Here is a 6453-nt window from a genome sequence, read left to right as displayed (position 1 = left end):
TTACCTAGGAAGCGCAAGGCCCTGGGTTCGGTCCCCAGCTCCGGAAAAAAAAAAAAAAAAAAAAAAAACCAAAAAAAAAAAAAAAAGATAACATTAATCGTATATGAGAAAGTTACTCCTTTCAAAGCTGCTGAAGAAAGTATTCCTGAGAAGTGTCCTCTTGCTGCAGCCCAGCAGGAGGCGCCAGAGTGCTGTCTCGGCAACTTTTGAGCCAGGTGTGTTCCCACACAGCTCGGAGATTCCACCTCAGACCAGTCAGGATGGCAAAAATCAAAAACTCGGATGACAGCAGGTGCTGGCGAGGATATGGAGAAAGAGGAACGCTCCTCCATTGTTGGTGGGATTGCAAACTGGCACAACCACTCTGGAAATCAGTCTGGGTGGTTCCTCAGTAAATTGGACATAGTACTACCTAAGGTCCCAGCTATACCACTCCTGGGCATATACCCAAAACATGCTCCAACATGTAACAAGGACACATGCTCTACTATGTTCATAGCATTATTTTTAATAGCCAGAAGCTGGAAAGAACCCAGATGTCCTTCAACAGAGAAGTGGATACAGAAAATGTGGTACACTTACACAATGGAGTAACTAACTACTCAGCTATTAAAAACAATGTCTTTCTAAAACTGTTTTTATTTATTTACTTATTTATTTATCTATTTATTTATTATATATAAGTACACTGTAGTTGTCTTCAGACACACCAGAAGAGGGCATCAGATCTCATTACAGATGGTTGTGAGCCACCATGTGGTTGCTGGGATTTGAACTCAGGACCTCTGGAAGAGCGGTCAGTGCTCTTAACCACTGAGCCATCTCTCCAGCCCTCTTCCTGAACTTCTTAGGCAAATGAATGGAACTAGAAAATATCCTGAATGAGGTAACCCAATCACAAAAGAACACGCATGGTATGCACTCACTGATAAGCAGATATTAACCCAAAAACTCAGAATACCCAAGATACAGTTCACAAACCACAGGAAGCTCAAGAAGAAGGAAGACCAGAGTGTGGATGCTTCAGACCTTCTTAGAAGGGGGAATAAAATACTCAGGAGGAAATATGGAGACAAAGTGTGGAGCAGAGACTGAAGTAAAGGCCATCCAGAGACTGCCCCACCTGAAGATTCACCTCATATACAGACACCAAACCCAGACACTATTGCTGATGCCAAGAAGTGCTTGCTGACAGGAGCCTGATATAGCTGTCTCCTGAGAGACTCTGCCAGAGCCTAACAAATACAGAAGCAGATGCTCGTAGCCAACCATTGGACTGACCACGAGATCCCCAATGGAGGAGTTAGAGAAGGGACTGAAAAAGCTGAAGGGATTTGCAACCCCATAGGAAGAACAACAATACCAACCAACCAGACACCCCCAGAGCTCCCAGGGACTAAACCACCATCCCAAGAGAACACAGGGATGGACCTATAGCTTCATATGCTTATGTAGCAGAGTATGGCCTTGTTGGGTATCAATGGGAGGAAAGGCCCTTGGTCCTGTGAAGGGCTCGATGTCCCAGTGTAGGGGAATGCCAGGGTGAGGAGGCGGATGGGTGGGTGGATGGGGAAGCACCCTCATAAAAGAAGGGGGAGAAATTATGGGATAGGAGGTTTCCAGAGGGGAATAACATTTGAAAAGTAAATTTTAAGAATCCAATTAAAAAATAAACACTTTTACTAATTAAAAAAGAAGCAGGGCTTTGCAGTTGGCTTTGGCTGGTCTAGAGTTTTCTATGCAGATCAGGATAACCTTGAACCCATAGAGATCCATCTGTCTCTGCCTCCAGGATTAAAGGCATTTGACATCAAGCCTAGCTGGAAAGACTTTTTTTTTTTTTTTTTAGAAAGACACCCAGAGGCCCACCTGCCACATGGCATACCATGGGCAGCGCTATGATGTGCAAGTATGTGGTAGAGAGGTGGGAGAGAAAGAGAAGCAGAAAGCACGGTGAAGAGAGACAGAACTGGAGGTGCAAGAGCGATGAGGAACAGCCTGCACCACCATCTGAGGCCATGGTGAAGTCCCAGACTGTCCTGCTGCTAAGAGATACACGTGAGTCCATGACACCCAAGTCCCTGTAGATATCCCTGGTCTGGACTGCCTCCTGGGACCATGTTAATGTCAGCTGGCCCTGCCCTTCACCTGGGAAGCTTGAGTAGGGTGGGCCCTAAGGGTATGAAAGCTAGCCCAATCTTGCAGGCTGTTGAAGTGGAAACTTCTGGATCTTTGGAAAGTTAGTTATATCAAATGATGTTTTCAAATGATGTTTTGCTGGGGCACACCGGTGAAAGGATGTCCTGCTAAAGCAAACAAGTGGAAGACTGTTTTACCGAGGCAGACACAGGTGAAAGGATGTTTGTATATAGCAAACATGTAAAAAGAGCTCTTTTTTTTTTTTTAAGATTTATTCACTTATTATATATAAGTACACTGTAGCTGTCTTCAGATGTACCAGAAGAGGGCATTAGATCCCATTACAGATGGTTGTGAGCCACCATGTGGTTGCTGGGAATTGAACTCAGGACCTCTGGAAGAGTAGTCAGGTGCTCTTAACCTCTGAGCCATCTCTCCAGCCCCATGAAAGAGCTCTTGATTAAGGAGTGTAAATATGACCCCACAGGCAGTGGGGAAAGAGCACTTAACCTTGGTTTAAATTGCCCCACCTTGCTAATCTTCCAGAAGTTCACGAATGCATTGGTTCACCTTACATAGTGTTGAGCTCAACTTGTGGTAACGCTGCCATTGAGAGAAACTCGTCCAAGAACCGCTCGTGAGGTTCCCTACAGCAGCTTGCCGCTTCTGCAGCCTTGCTGAGGGCTGGTTGGTGAGCCTGGCGGTTTCTTCAGGATTGAACTACAGTTGTTGGTTCTACCTTAAGTCTGCTCGCTGAAAGGACTGGACTGTAGCTGCCAGTTCATTCCTGATGTGTGCCTGGTGTCCGCCTGCCTAGAGGACTGGTCTGCCGTTGCTGAATCATATTTGGTGTTTGCTGTGGGACTGAACTGCTGCCCAAGAATATCAAGCTCACCCCAAAGAACTACTGCTGAGCAGATCCACTTCCCCCATATCCTAATAACTTTTCTCTTCCACAGCCTCTGTTGGGTGGTGGGCTAGAGGAGAGGTTGAACCCTTACTAAAAGCAAAAAATGTATGCCTATGGTCTGGGGCACTTGAGTGAGCTAGCCAGAGCAGTGCCAGAGAGCTGGTCCCAGTGGTGTGTCCGTGAGGGTGTGGGTCCAAATGGCTTGAGCACGGGAAAGCTGGTCTCACCCCTTGCCTGGGCAAAGGAGGGGAACTGGCCCTGCTAGCTCAGGTGCAGGAGAACTGGTGGGACGACCAACTCAGTTACCAACCCAAGCCCAAATCCAGGGCTTTTGAGTTGGTCTGTACCAACATCTACCCCGTCTATGCACTACTGGAGCTCCTGAAGGGGTCTACCCGGCAAAAACAAAAGCTGCAGGATCTCCATGACACAGGGCAACAGCAGGATATCCTAAAGTAGTCCCTATGAAGATCTGCTATTGGTGTAGCAGAAGCCAGAAGCCTCCAACCAGATTCATCGCCATGAACATTTGCAAGTAAAAAGATGTGGACCAAGGGCTGGAGAGATGGCTCAGCGGTTAAGAGCACCCGACTGCTCTTCCAGAGGTCATGAGTTCAATTCCCAGCAACCACATGGTGGCTCACAACCATCTGTAAAGAGATCCGATGCCCTCTTCTGGTGTATCTGAAGACAGCTACAGTGTACTTATATATAATAAATAAATAAATCTTTAAAAAAAAAAAAAAAAAAAAAAAGATGTGGACCAAAGGGTAGGCAGTGGGACACACAGTGCCACACTGCAGTCTCCATGGTGAGATGTTTTTTGGGTTTTTCGTTTTTCTTACTTTTTCTTCAAGGGCAGAGGTCGGATAGGAGGTGATGGGGAGATGGGTGGGAAGGGGGGTATACAGTGTCAAATTCACAAAGAATCAATTAAAATTTAAAAAATATATACATGGGTCTGTTTCCAAACTCTTCTCTGTGTAGCCCTGGTTGCCCTGGAACTCGCTCTGTGGACCAGGCTGGCCATGAACTCAGAGATCCTCCTGCCTCTACCTCTGAGTGCTGGGAGTAAAGGCGTGCATTGCCACCATGCAGGTCCATTTTTTTTATTTTAGATCAAAATAATTTTATCATACATAGATCACATGGGGATCTGATGCATCTGCACTCGTGAGAGTTAAGGGATCAAGAGATGACTTGGGGCTGGGGATTTAGCTCAGTGGTAGAGCGCTTACCTAGGAAGCGCAAGGCCCTGGGTTCGGTCCCCAGCTCCGGAAAAAAAAGAACCAAAAAAAAAAAAAAGAGAGAGAGAGATGACTAATTCAGTAAAACGCTTGCTGTGCAAACATGAAGACCTGATTTTGGTTGTTCTGTGCTCACTTAGAAAAGGTGGATACAGCGTTTGCTTGTAATCCCAGTCTGGAAAAGTAGAGACAGGGCAAATCTTCGAGGCTTGCTGGCCAGCCAGTCTAATCAGTTGATAAGTTCTAAATTCAATGAGAGAACTTGTTCCAAAAATTAGCACAGAGCTGAGAATCCAGCTCAGCGGTAGAGTGCCTTCCCAGCATGTGTGAGGACCTGAGTTCACTTCTCTCTCTCTCTCTCTCTCTTAAAAGACTTATTTATTTATTTATATGAGTACACTGTAGCTGTCTTCAGACACACCAGAAGAAGACCTCACATCTCATTACAGACGGTCCTGAGCCACCATGTGGTTGCTGGGAATTGAACTCAGTGAACTCAGGACCTCTGGAAGAGCAGTCAGTGCTCTTAACCTCTGAGCCATCTCTCCAGCCCTGAAACTTTGTTTTTAATTTTTATTTTATTTTATGTGTATAACCGTGTTTTACCTGCGTAATTGTTTGTGGATCAGGTGTGAGAGTCCCCGGAATAGATACATGTAAGAGTACTAGGAACTAAACTCAGAAAGTGAGCCCTAATCTCTCCAGTCCCCTATGTTGAAACTCTTGACCAGTAAGCTAGAGACATGAGCCAGATGTAGACAGGTGAGGGTGGTTGGGCTCCTTTCCTGCCTATCCCTGCTCTGCCTCTATCTACAAACACTTGACTGCGCGCTGATATTTGGAAAGGCTCAAGGCCATATCTCTAGCCAGAGAAAACTAAAGGTGACAAAATCTTGGTCACTGTTTGCTCCAGCCAGCCCTGGAACGGGACCTGTTGCCTAGTCTCTAAGATTCTCTAAAAGACACAGGGCAGAGGTTGGGGATTTAGCTCAGTGGTAGAGCGCTTGCCTAGGAAGCGCAAGGCCCTGGGTTCGGTCCCCAGCTCCGGAAAAAAAAAAAAAAAAAAAAAAAAAAAAGAAACTAAAAGGCACAGGGCAGGCTGCGATTGTGGCTTAGTAGAAGAGAACAGAATTGGCATTCGTAAGGGTCCTAGATTTGATCTACAGCACTACATGTGCTGGAAAGTCAAATGCTTGTTCACCATTGTACAAGTAGATGGTGAGGGTGTTAGCTCAGTGGGAGAGCCTTGCCTAACGTGAACAAAGCCCTGGATTTGATTCCCAGCGCTGGAAAGGGGCAGAGTCAGGTCATGCTGGATATTTCTTTTCCTATTGATACAGTTATTCCTCTTTTTTTTTTTTCTTTTTCTTTTTTTCAGAGCTGGGGACCGAACCCAGGGCCTTGCGCTTGCTAGGCAAGCGCTCTACCACTGAGCTAAATCCCCAACCCCAGTTATTCCTCTTTTTAAGTCAGTCCAGTTTTAACTCGTCTCCGGCCTTGACAGTTGACAGAAAGTCTATTCTTTTGTAGAATTCAAAATTGTTTCTCTTCTCTCCCTTTTCTTCCCTTCACTTGCCCACCCTTTAGGCACCAGCGTTTGAACCTGGGACATCCCATATGTTAGGCAAGCATTCTACCACTGAGCTATATATACCTAGCATTTTTGCTTACTTAATTGTATATGTATAGGGGTTGGGGATTTAGCTCAGTGGTAGAGCGCTTGCCTAGCAAGCGCAAGGCCCTGGGTTTGGTCCCCAGCTCCGAAAAAAAAAATTGTATATGTATGGATATTTTGCCTGCACACGTGTCAGTGCATTGCATGTGCACCTGGTGCCAAAGAGGACAGAAAAAAAAATCATTAGATCCCCTGGAATTAGAGTTAAACCGTTATGAGCCACCATTTGGGTGCTGGGAATCAACCCAGGGTCTTCTGGAAGAGCAGGCCGTGCTTTGAAGCACTGAGCCATCTCTTTAGCGCCCCTCCCCCAACTTGCCTTCCTTTATCACAATACATATTTTCACAGATGAGGAAACTAAGCTCAGGATAGGAGAGCTAGCTCAGGGTAGGAGAGCCATCTTTGCTATCTGACATCAATGTTTTGCATATATCTATACCCCGATCCTTAATTTCACTTTATCCTTAATTTCATAAAGAAT

This window comes from Rattus norvegicus, chromosome 19 (assembly GCF_021556685.1).
Source record: "Rattus norvegicus strain SHRSP/BbbUtx chromosome 19, alternate assembly SHRSP_T2T, whole genome shotgun sequence".
NCBI classification, from domain to species: Eukaryota; Metazoa; Chordata; class Mammalia; order Rodentia; family Muridae; genus Rattus; species Rattus norvegicus.
This window is presented reverse-complemented; position numbering follows the sequence as displayed.